Consider the following 12,462-nt stretch of genomic DNA (forward strand, 5'->3'; position numbering starts at 1 on the left):
TCCACTTCTTCTCTCTCGCCGTGCCGGCGTAGCACTCTGCTCTAGGAGGTGCGCCTACACGTGCTCTCTCTTGCTCTGCCTCGCTCTCAGTCTCTCTCTGTTCGCAATGTCATGGTTTATGTGCTATGGGAATCACCAGGTATGCAGATTTGTTAGTTTATGCTAGATATTGTGTTATCTTGGTTATTTCGCAGGGTAGCCACGCTCCCATCTGTAGCAACAATGGACTTGGTGATGTCGATCCGACGATGGTGTTTTCCAAGGATGTGTGGCACGGAACGTCTTTCACTGAACGGTTTGGCTCCCCTCAAGAGCCTGTGGAAGGTGGATCAGTGGGCTTTTGGTTTTGATATGGCTTCAAAGATTGTCTCATCTAAATGTGGTCTTCGGAGTTCTACTCATGTCGACTCGACATGGCGGTCATGGTGGGCGTACAATTTGCTTGTGGTAGCAGCACCGCTACGGTGGCACATCGAGGGCTCCTATTGGTGATGGGGACTTTGGGCCCCGCCCTATCAGCTTGCTATTGTCTTTGTTGGTTAGTATTTTCTTTTCCGGAGCGTGGCTCCCTTTTAACCGATGTAATGCATGTAATCTCATTGGAGATGGTGGTAGGATGGTTGGTATGCAGTATAGTTGAGCTTGATTTTGTGCATCCATGGCTCGGTTCTAGGCATGGACCTAATTGTAATTTTTTTTGGCTTAATACAATACTACCCACATATTGTGGGTTTTGCTAACAAAAGAAAATTAAAAAAATCACTAAATAGAGCAATAGAGATACATATAAACAATGAAAATAATTTTCAATTTACGTACCCAATTTTCGTAACCTGATTTTATATGTTTTTTGATGAGGGCTCTTCGACTTGGCATCCCTTTTTCCCACTCCTCCATCTTTCTTTCTATGTATGGACTCCCCATTGCTCATACAGAATGCCGCTTTGCTTTCTGCTTTGTTGAGTTTCCCATATGGATGGAGCTTTGGACTTTAAATCATGCAGATGCTTTTTTCTAGCATTGGCTATCTTCAATTCCAGATTATTGAACCGATTTTTACATTGGCGTTGCGATCGCAAGGAGCTTAGCTTATATTCCTCTGCATTCTTTGGCCGACCACCTGGACGTTTCGGAATGGTAATGTCATAAAATCTAATATCTAACCAACCCAAATGATTTTCTCATATTAAACTGATCACTTAATGTGGGAGAATAAATGGGAACAAGTGTTAAGATATAGATATGTGCTTATAGATCTATCTCAATACGGGGCCAATGGTGAAGGGGCCCAAATGAGAGATGGTCTATCAAAGAGCAAGTCTAACCAATGGAGCATAAGACCTTAGGGATAGCTTCATTGAAGACCGCCAATAATGTGTGTAAAATTCCTTTGACCTTAGGTAAGCTAGGGCTGAGCGTGAGGCGGGAACCCGGCCCAAGCTCGAGGTGCTTGTCGTGCTTGATTAAGGTGCTTGATTAAGGTGCTTGAGGTGCTTGACTTGCTACTTGATTAAGGTGCTCGAGGTGCATTGACATGCTTGCTTGAGATGCTTGTGGGAACACCCCTAGTTCAAGTGCATTGTCATGCTTGATGACTAAGGTGCTTGAGCACCAAAGGTCAAAAGCATCCCTACAAGAGGGGGGGCGAGCCCTTTTCCTAGGGGATAGAGAGAGAACACACACTCACACACACAAGGAAGGCCCAAGCTTGAAGAGGCAGCAGGGACACATGTCAGGCCCCTACCTATGTTACCTTCATGAGATGCCTGAAGCCTATTGGTTGGCCACCCAAGGGGTCCAATAGTAATTTAGGAGATTTAATTAATTGATTTAGCATTTATCTAGCACTCTGTCTCAAAGGGGAAAGGGGGACACTTGTCTCAAGGCTACCCCTACTGCTTGTAATGCCTCCTGCTTATGATTGGCTAGGCCTGGAGGGGTCCAATGAGCTTCAAGCATGAGCTACAAGGGGGGGTCGACCCAAGCAAGCTAGGGGGTTTCTTAGGGGGTATACTCACCCACACACACTCACAAACACTCTCATTGTGTGCTATGCAAAGTGCAAGAGCTCCCTCTCCAAGCAAGTAGAGGTTGAGAGCCTACACCAACACTCTTGGCTATGGAGTGCAAATCCAACCAAGAGCCATGCTTCAATGCTTAAGCTTGCCATCTCCTTCTTCTTCATTACTATGCTATTATGTATGCTAGCAACAAGAGTTATGATAAGTGAGGAACTAATTTTTTCTCCTACGAAATGTTTCTTCTTCCTCTTCCCTACCCTCATTCCCTGCTAGCTCTCTCCACCTTCGAAGGTGTTTGAGGTCTTGGGACTGAGGCTTGGGATAGCTAAAGCTTTCTTCAATTTTATGTGATGTTTGTGATGCATGAAGCTTTCCATCTTCATTGCATCACCTAGGTCACAAGGAACACAAAGACTGTATTGTAACAAGTCTCTCTTAATGGGAGAAATCATAATACAAATGCCTATTGGAGGGGGATCCGTGTGAGGTACCCACCCCGCCGTATCAACCAGCGGATTTGATGGTGAACCTAGTGGCCACTAGATCTATTGCGGAAGCAAACAAAATGGTTTGGGGTTCGACTAGCGGACGATCTCTCATCACAAAGTAGGTCGAGTTCGAGCCTACTAGCAGGGAGATCTAGCTCCGCCTCGCAGGGGAAGCATACTTGAGCTATCTAGCGATCCTAAGACCCACCTTCCAAGAGGACAAAAGCCTCGAGTGCCTTTTTCCCCATGTTTCAGAGGCAAGTACTCTCGAGAATTCCCCACTCTAGGGGCAATGAGCATTACTAACATTGAGTAAGCACTATGGGGACAGAGAGTTCCCGACCAATCGGAACCACCCATCTCATAGGCATTGGCAACCTGAGCCAAGCCCCCACTTTCCACCCCCACACTCACACTTCCTTGTGTGACCCAATTACTACTACAAAGGTTGTTCAACATAAAGATTCCTTGTTTAATTCCGAATCACATTTTTCGTTAAGACAGCCCTTCAACCAATATTGCAAACAACACCACGACAGAATTCTAGTAAAAATTCTACTCAAACTTATTCATAAAAATTCCAATGTTCTGGAGGTACAATATCCCCCCTCCAGCGAGAGTTTACTCCTCCCGTTGTCGCCTAGCTGCCCATACAACTAGGTATGTCCACCGCATAGAAAGCATGACATGGACATTCCCCACCGCATAGAAAGCAAGACGTGGGTTCCCACCACATAGAAAGCAAGTCGTGGGTATCCACCGCTTAACCAGCAGACGTGGATTCAAGAGCCCTTAACCAGGAACTCTGCCCCCTGTGATCAAGAGGGAGTTCATGACTAATTCAACATTGGAAATAGAATGAACATGCCGAGCTAAATTTTCCCTAGCAGACATTCTTTCCTATTGCAACCAGTATATCCGTCAATCATTTCTTTCCTACTTTAGACTTTAATATACAAATGAATTCAATTGCTGAGGTTTCCGTCGGATTTCTCCAACATGTTTGGGAATATGTTCATTCCTAACTAACGTGTGCAATGTACAGCTTGAATGAAATTATGACCTACCTCTTCCATTTCTTCATCGATGGCCCGTGAGATGGCTGGAATTTGTTCGTCCATGGGAGCTTTTCCCTTTCCATTGACATTGCTTGTTCCCGCCTCGCGGTCGTGGGCACCACCGAAGCGAGTTCTCTTAACCAGAGCCATTTATCTCACTACTTTAAATAATTAACTTGGAGAAAGAGCTAAGGTTCTCAAGCGTCATAACAACCCAATAGATAGATTAGCAACATTAATTAATCCCTCCTGTATGAGAGGTTTAGAATTTTCCATATAGCAATAATTATGGATGACACATAATCCTATGGGAACCGGCTCTAAAGATAATTATTCGGCTTACATGATTAAGAATAATAGGATTTCACTAATGGAATTACCAGAGAGATGAATTAAGTATGATTAATCTCTTTCCTAGCAAATAGATGGTGCAGATTCACTTATGCATAGGTGTGAGGAAGTCAACCCTTAGAGACTTAACGACGGATTAATTTCTCCTTAATTACACCTTAATGCATAAGAGAAATGAATTTAATTTAGCTACAATATTAATGAGTGATAGAAAGAGTGATTCTTTTCAATCTACACAATTACCAGCTTACCGATTAATTACTATACTACCTAGAGAGAGAAAATTTCAATAATCATGCACTAATCATTAATTGAGAGTGATGAATGGCTGATAATTTAGCTATGGGATGATGATTACATAATAGAATATGGTTAAGAAGAAATTAGAGAGTAATTATAGAGAATAACGACTAGGAATAAGCATAATAGACGAGGAATTTAGATGGTAATGAAAAGAATTTATAGAAGGCATTAATTAAACCGTGGTTACCGTGATTAAGGGCTGATAATCTTCTTGATTCACTGATCTAATCGAGATTCTTGAGGTGAGAATTCGGAAGCACCTCCCTCCTTGCTTCTCCTTCAAAAGGTGTGTGTACTGGCAACACCTTCCCAGTGTGTTCTGGTGTGTGTGTGTGTGTGTGTGCACTGTGTGTGTGTGTGTGAGCATATGTGTGTGTGTGTGTGTGTGTGTGTGTGTGTGTGTGTGTGTGTGTGTGCAGGCCTTTAAATAGACTCCTACAGGCTGAAAATCGACTAGTCTTGCTATTAGCATCTGAAGGAGCACTCAGTCTCTGCATTGGCAAGTCCAGTTCCCCTACCGACCAAGTGTCAGGTTGGCTTGGTTAACTGGCTCTGAGACTTAGTTACTGGCTTGGAAGCTTTCCCAGGACTCCCACAAGGCAAGAGGGCGCCCCCTAGCTTCTAAGGCTGATCTGGAGTGGGCTGGAACCTGTTCCCACACAGCCTCGGGCCCCCGGTACCTCCCAGGACAATTTTGAGAAAATTTGGTTCTAGGCTAAAACGGGTCATACGAGTCGGATTTTGATGCCGAGAATTTCTATAGCAAGCTCTAACTAAGGCGTACTGGCTCGAGTACCTGCCATATTTAGCAGCCCCCGGGGTCCGAAAATGCATTTTTTCAAATTTGGGGTACGGGTGCAGTTTTTCGAGACGGTCAAAACCGGACGGGTCAGGTGACCAAAAACTTACTATTTTTGGAATTTCTTTACAAAAATTATTTTAATTCACATTTAGAAGCTTTAAAACATTCTAAACATCATGGCACTGACAGAATTTGGAAAACTGCTAAAAGTAGTAACTTTTTCCATTATATTCATTTCATGGTACAATGATGCTGTTTTAGCTCGGGGTCGGAGACCTTACAGACCGGCTCCACATAAATCCGGTCCTCAACTATTGTCGTGTTCTCTAAATTCTCTCTCTTGCAAAAGTATTTTTCATGCCAAGTTAACTAATTGCTATGATTATGTTGCTATCTTCAATTATGTTCACCCGTTATGCTCACAAAGTTATTTCTCAAAAGTACTCTCATTAATTTCCGCTACTCTCAAGTTGAATAGGCCAATTCCATTACAGGTAATGAATACTTGATGCGCCTCCAAATGACGCATCATGTCTACTCTTTTGTCAAAGCCCCTATTTCTTTGTGTACAATCTTCTAATGCACGACAATATTGCAATAGAGCGTTGTCACGCTCACGTGTGACTTCTAAATAGAAATCATTATCCTATTCACAAAAAGATAAAAAAAAATAAATGCTCTTGAGTCCCACTGTATACGGCTAGGTACATGATGATTGTTTGTATGTAAACAATGACATGGTATGATGGGACTTGACAACTCATACACTTATCCAAGTAGAAAAGAAGGCATGCAACATCTTCAAGAGTATGTCTCTTACACTCCCCGCTAAGTTTGGCAATAGAAAGTGATCCATCTCACCCTTGTGGTTGTCTTTGCAAGGCCAATCATGATATGTTAACACATGCACACCGGTTGGGATGCAAAAGATTGACCACACAAGTGACATGATGGTGTGCCTCATGCATATCAGCAATTGATGTACCCATGACAATGAACAACAATCAAGCAATCACATTCCTATATATAGAGGCTCGATCGGCTATATAAGGGTGGTTTTTCTAGTCCCTTTGAGAAGCAGAGGTCATGGACAAGGTTCCATTCCTTAGAACTAAATGAGAGAGAGAGAGAGAGAGAGAGAGAGAGAGAGAGAGAGAGAGAGAGAGAGAGGACACATGCAAGAGGGTCAGAGGGTTCACAAAGGTCATAAGGACCACAATAGGCATAAATCTGACAGTAGTCCTCGAGGGCCTCCCATCCAATAACCCAATCTCCTCTAGGCCGCAGCGACACCGTCGATGTGTAATCCTTGTTGTACCATGATGTAAGAGCTACATCTACCTCATTGTATATTTTTAAGCTATTTGCACTTAAAAAAGCATAAACAATAGAATTCTCTCCAGTTGTATTGTTGTTGGTTAATTTACCTGAGAGACACACCTTAGTGGAGGCGTTGGCTTCATCAATAGTGCAATAGAAGGACTCCCTGTCTGTGTTGTGTGTGTGTGTGTGTGTGTGTGTGTGTGTGTGTGTGTGTGTGTGTGAGAGAGAGAGAGAGAGAGAGAGAGAGAGACTCCACTTGCGAGAGAATGACTCCATATCCCAGTTGTGTGTGCGTGTGTATGTGTGTGTGTGTGTGTGTGTGTGTGTGTGTGTGTGTGTGTGTGAGAGAGAGAGAGAGAGAGAGAGAGAGAGAGAGAGACTCCACCTGCGAGAGCTTGTCCTCCATCCCAACACGTCTCGACACCCGCGTTCCCCAATCCTAAGCTGTTGCTTGCGTCACGTGAACCCTCAAGCCTTAGGTGCCACATTACCGGCGTCACTGGCGGGCGCCGGTATATGTGTGTGTATTTATGGAGGGAGCCAAGGTTTTTTAAAAATTTTCAATTTCAAAATTCTGACGCCTATTTCTTTGCACATTTCTACTAATTCTTGTGCCACATCTCAAGCTCTCCTCTTCACCCTCTCTCACAGATCTGCTGCGATACACGCTGTCGGAGGTGCTAATCTTGCTTGTGGGTTAGCGCATAACACTAAGGTAAGATTATTTTCATGTTTTCTTGTAGATTTAGGGCTTAGGGTTTAACTTCGTGTTTGTGTTTGTGTGTGCATTTTTGCAGGTTCTACGATTTAAGCAACAACTTTCATTGCTCAAATATGACTAATGTGAGTGCTCAGACCTTTAAATGCATATTAAGTTTATTTAATTTACTTTGTATATTAAAAAAGAAAATTTCATGCTTTAAACTTTGAATGCTTTGAACTTTCAATGCTTTAAAAGAAATTAGGATTTGTTATGTGAAATTTCATTTTAAATTATGAAAAAAAATTGTTTAAGTTTATGAAAAATCTTGTTTTGAAGAATTTTTTTATTGAATTATGTCGTGTTTCAAATTATGTAGTTGATGGGGTTTATGTTTTAGGTTAATTTTAATTTATAGTTTAAGTTAGATTATGTTAGGTTATGTTAAGTTAAGCTATATTGTTATGTTAGGTTAGGTTAGATTAAGTTAAGGTACGTTAGGTTAAGTTATATTAGGTTAGGTTAGGTTAAGCTACGTTAAGTTAAGTTAGGTTATCATATATCTTAGGTTAAGTTAAGTTACATTAGGTTATGTTATGTTAAGTTAGGTTAAGGTACGTTCGACAATACGGCAAGCTATACAGCTTACCCACAGCGCATATTAAAAACAGCACAATAGCGTTGCGTTCGTCAATACGGCAATCCACAAAGCTTACCACAATAGCGTTGCGTTTTAATTATGCCAAACAACTCGCCATGGTGTTGTCTATATGTTTGCGAGCGATTTTCAAGCGCTAAAATTACCTCGTGCCCCTAAAAACAACACAATGGCAATCCGTTTCGCAATACGGTAAGCCATAAAGCTTGCCCACAAGGCGTAAGCATTGTGGTCAAGCTCTATGGCTTGCCATATTGTCAACGGATCCCCATGGTGTTGTCTATATGTCTGCGAGCAGTTTTCAGGCCATAAAATTGATTCGCAACTCTAAAAACAACACAATGGTGAGCCGTTTGCCAAATTGGCAAGCCATAGAGCCTGTCCACATTGCATATGCATTGTGGGCAAGATCTACGGCTTGTCATTTTGCTAAACGCCTCACCATTGTGTTGTTTTTATGTTAGGTTAGGTTATGTTAGGTTTATGTTATATGTTAGGTTAGGTTAGAGCTATCAACGGCATAATAGTCGAGAAAATACAAACGGACTTCGAATATGACGCGTGTACTTCAAAAAATGCAATCGGACTTCGAAGTGACTCATGTACTTCTAAAAGGTTAGGTAGATGTTCTAAGATAGGTTATATTAAGTTAGGTTAGGTATAAGTTTTATGTTAGGTTAAATTATATAATAGTTTATGCATAATGATTATAGGTTAGGTTAGAGCTAGCGTCAAATTAATAGTAGGTATAGGTTAGGTTAGGTTAGGTTAGGTCAGGTATATATTTTATGTTAGGTTAAATTATATTATAGTTTATGCATAATGATTATAGGTTAGGTTAGAGCTAGCGTCAAATTAATAGTAGTAAATACGCAATCGGACTTCAAGGATGACTCGTGTACTTGTAAAAACGCAAACGGACTTCGGTTAGGTTAGGTTATAGGTTAGGTAGATATTATAAGTTAAGTTATATACATTAAGTTAAGTTATATACATTAAGTTAAGTTAGGTATAGGTTTTATGTTAGGTTAGATTATAGGTTAAGCATAATGATTATAGGTTAGGTTAGAGCTATCATCAAATTAATAGTAGAAAATATACAATCGAACTTCAAAGATGACTTGTGTACTTCTAAAAATGCAAATGGACTTCGGTTAGGTTAGGTTATAGGTTATGTTTAGGCTATAAGTTAGGTTACATTAAGTTAAGTTAGGGTTATGTTATAAGTTAGGTTAGATTCTAGGTTAAATTAGAGCTAGCGTCAATTAATAGTAGAAAAAACGCAATTGAACTTCAAAAGTGCACACAGATTGAAAGAATCTTAATATATAGTCATTGACCAATAAAGACGATATTATTACCCTGTGGTTCTAATCTCCGTGCACCTCTAGACGGAGGTGTGTGGGGATCGGGCCTGGCTAGAGAATGTGAGGTTGTTAGAGCTAGCAGAAAATAGTTGAAAAAATGCAATCAGACTTCAAAAGTGCACACAGAATTCAAGAACTTTAATATATAGTCATTGACCAATAAAGATGAGATTATTATCATGTGGTTCTAATCTCCGTGCACCTCTAGACCGAGGTGTGCGGGGATCGGGCCTGGCTAGAGAATGTGAGGTTGTTAAAGCTTGTAGTTATAACAACTAGAGTGTTTTAATTATTTGTTGCATCATTGGTAGATAAAATATGGACGATAAGATGGCGTGTCCTTGTGCGCATTGCAAGCATTAAATATTTTGAAAATGAAAAATCTACGACCAACACATACGTAATCACAGACTCTTTTCAATAGAGCAAGTACAAGACCTGTGTTATGGATCTCATGGTCTAGAGATTGAAGTTCAAAGTCCGCAAGTAGATATTGCTCCAACTTCATTCCAGAGAAGACGATTTTCAAACGAGCAGCCATCGACTGAGTCCTCCCAACCAATAGCTGAAGCAGCATTTCAAGAAGTAGAGATGGAGTAGATGTTGGACGCGTTCTTTGACATGGATTCCAACATAGAAGGTGACAACATTGAACGCAGTACTGTGGACCAACCTCAGCCATCCCGTTCATATCGACAGTATGATAGCAACGATGAGGAGGGAGAGATGATGCAAAGTCTTGCACGCATGCCGCTCTACACTGTGCAAAAATCTGAGTTCTCCGTACCCCATTGGCAATGCTTAATTTGGAGTTTGTCTACGGTTGGTCTGACGCCTTAGTCACACTGAGCTTTTCAGATAAACATATTTATCCTAAGCATGGTAAAGTGAAAATTACAACTCATATAAAGTGATCACAGGGCTGACCTGCTCATGTAACGTCAGGTTGCTGAATGAGCAAATCTTGCCAGAAGGTAATCACATGCCCCCTACCCGTCCAACCGCTAAAAAACTTCTTACTAATTTGGGCTTGGACTATCAGAAAATACATGCATGTCCTAATGGTTGTATACTTTTTCGCAATGAGTATGCAAACCTGGAATAGTGTCCCAATTGTGGATCAAACAAGTACAGGGAGGACACACAGGGAAAATTTATCCCAGCAAAGGTCTTTCGACACTTTCCTATCATTCCAAGAATAAAGAGCATGTTCAGGTGCAAGTCCAGAGCCGCTTTGATGACATGGTACTCAAATACTAGATCGACAAATGATGTTATGTGGGTACCTACTGACTCTCGTGCATGTAAGCACATAGAGGAAATTTGGCCTACATTTAAGAACGAGCCACTATGGACAGAAGCTGATGAGAATGATCTGTCTAAACCCTGCTGGCTCTATGTCGTTCAAGTTTCTCCACGTAGCAAGCAAGTGTGTGAAGGATTGGATGTTGAGCTCGAAGAGGTGATTCATAAACAAAGCGTAGGACGGACTCCAACTTTAAGTTTAGATTTTGAGGTGGATGTCAGCATTGAGCAATTGTCTGAACCTAGAGATGAGGTGTAAAATAGTAAAGCTAATGCGGAGAGTGACAAAGAAGTTGAGTTTGACGACAAATATGCAGAAGTACAGATTGAGATAGACATCTTAGGTGCATCAGATCTCATAGGGGATGAGAGATTAACTAATGACTTTTTCTAGGAAACCTTTTGCATGGATCTTTTTATTAGTCTACAATACACTTTAGATTTTGGTCATTTATGTAGCAGTTTCATTGATTTGTTGTTTGTATTGATTAAACATTTCTTACGTAAACTACGTATTTTGTGGGTTTTGTTTGTGTATGATTAGCCATGGTGGTCGATGAGAATGAGCCCTACTCTCCTAGTTTTAGTTTTCTAGTCACTCCGGCCGGCATGTTGCCCAAGCAGATGGGCTCATTTTTGTCTCAGTTCACACCTCAGCAGATGCCATGGCACAACACCTTTGGGGTGCAGATGCAAGTATCTCTATACCTACTATGGCCAACCCTACGCTCGGGACTAGTGTGATCTCTACACCGAGTGGCCCCACACCTTATTCTAGTGTGCCCTCTACGCCTAGGACTCATGTGCCCTCTACACCGACGGGTGGTTCATCCTCAGGACAACGTCGCTGTCATTTTGGAGGCGGTGGTTGCTGTGGTAGCGGTTCTACCGATGCGTCCACACCACCAAGAGAGCGCCCACCACTCTCTTTAGTAGATAGTTCACTGATGGGCACACCACGTACACCTTGGGGATCACACGAGCATGATCTTAGCAAGGTGTACATGAGCAAGGATAGGGTTGTTGTGGCAGATAGAGTGGGAAAGGAAATGCAACAGAGGATTCGAAAGCTCCGTACGATTCATCTTGGTCATACAGTGATGGAGATTTGGGAAAATATCGATCTTGAGAGAAAGAATTACATTATCGACACCATTCAGAGAGAGTACAGGCCGGTAGAGGGGTACGACAAGGTCTCGAACACCTGGATTTTGAACGTGGCAAGGTCCACAATGTCACACTGTCGGTCAGACGCCAGAGATAGATTCAACGATGGCGATCCCAATCCGGCATGGTTGGACATAGAGGAGTGGATTGGGATTGCACGAGAGACAGAAGACAATCCCAATAGATTTCAACAACAGAGAGATGCAGCCAAAGCACGTTTGGAGTCTGCTAGAGCGTCACATCTTGGGAGTGGAGGGTACGATACTCTTTGACATGAGTTTGTAAGTATTATACGTATGCTTTAAATTATTGATAGTATATATGCTATTTGAAGATTTATCTAATGATTAAACCATAATTTTGCAGGAAGATGCCGTGAAGCGCCTTCCGACACGCCAAGAGGAGAAGTATGGGTACAAGCATGGACTTGTGGCCCTTTTGACCCAGTTGGAGGAGGAGGGAGAGAACGTTGATTGGGAGGCATTACCATGAGGGCTTCTCACTCAGTGACCTCTTGCATTTGTACAGGTTTGTAGTACTTATGTTTATGGTTTATGGTATGGTTAAGGTTTGACAATCAACTTATGTTTATGGTTTATGGTTATGGTTATGGTTTTGGCAATCGTGCTATGGTTATGGTTGTGCAAGGTTATGGTTATGGTTTTGGTTTAGGTGATGGTTATGCTTTTGCTATGGTTATGGTTATGGTTATGGTTATGGTTTTGGTTCAGGTGTTCGTCATGGTTTTGCTATGATGCTATAGCAATCGTGTGATGGTTATGGTTATGGTTATGGTATGGCACATAGGTTATGTTTATGGTTTTACAGTTTTCGACTCATGTTTTAGTTATGTTAACAAGTTATGTTATTCTTACAATTTTGCTAATTGCCATACACTCCCTCTTTAGCGTCAGCTTGT

The sequence above is a fragment of the Adiantum capillus-veneris genome, chromosome 2 (genome assembly GCF_014529385.1).
Source record: "Adiantum capillus-veneris isolate H3 chromosome 2, ASM1452938v2, whole genome shotgun sequence".
NCBI lineage: Eukaryota > Viridiplantae > Streptophyta > Polypodiopsida > Polypodiales > Pteridaceae > Adiantum > Adiantum capillus-veneris.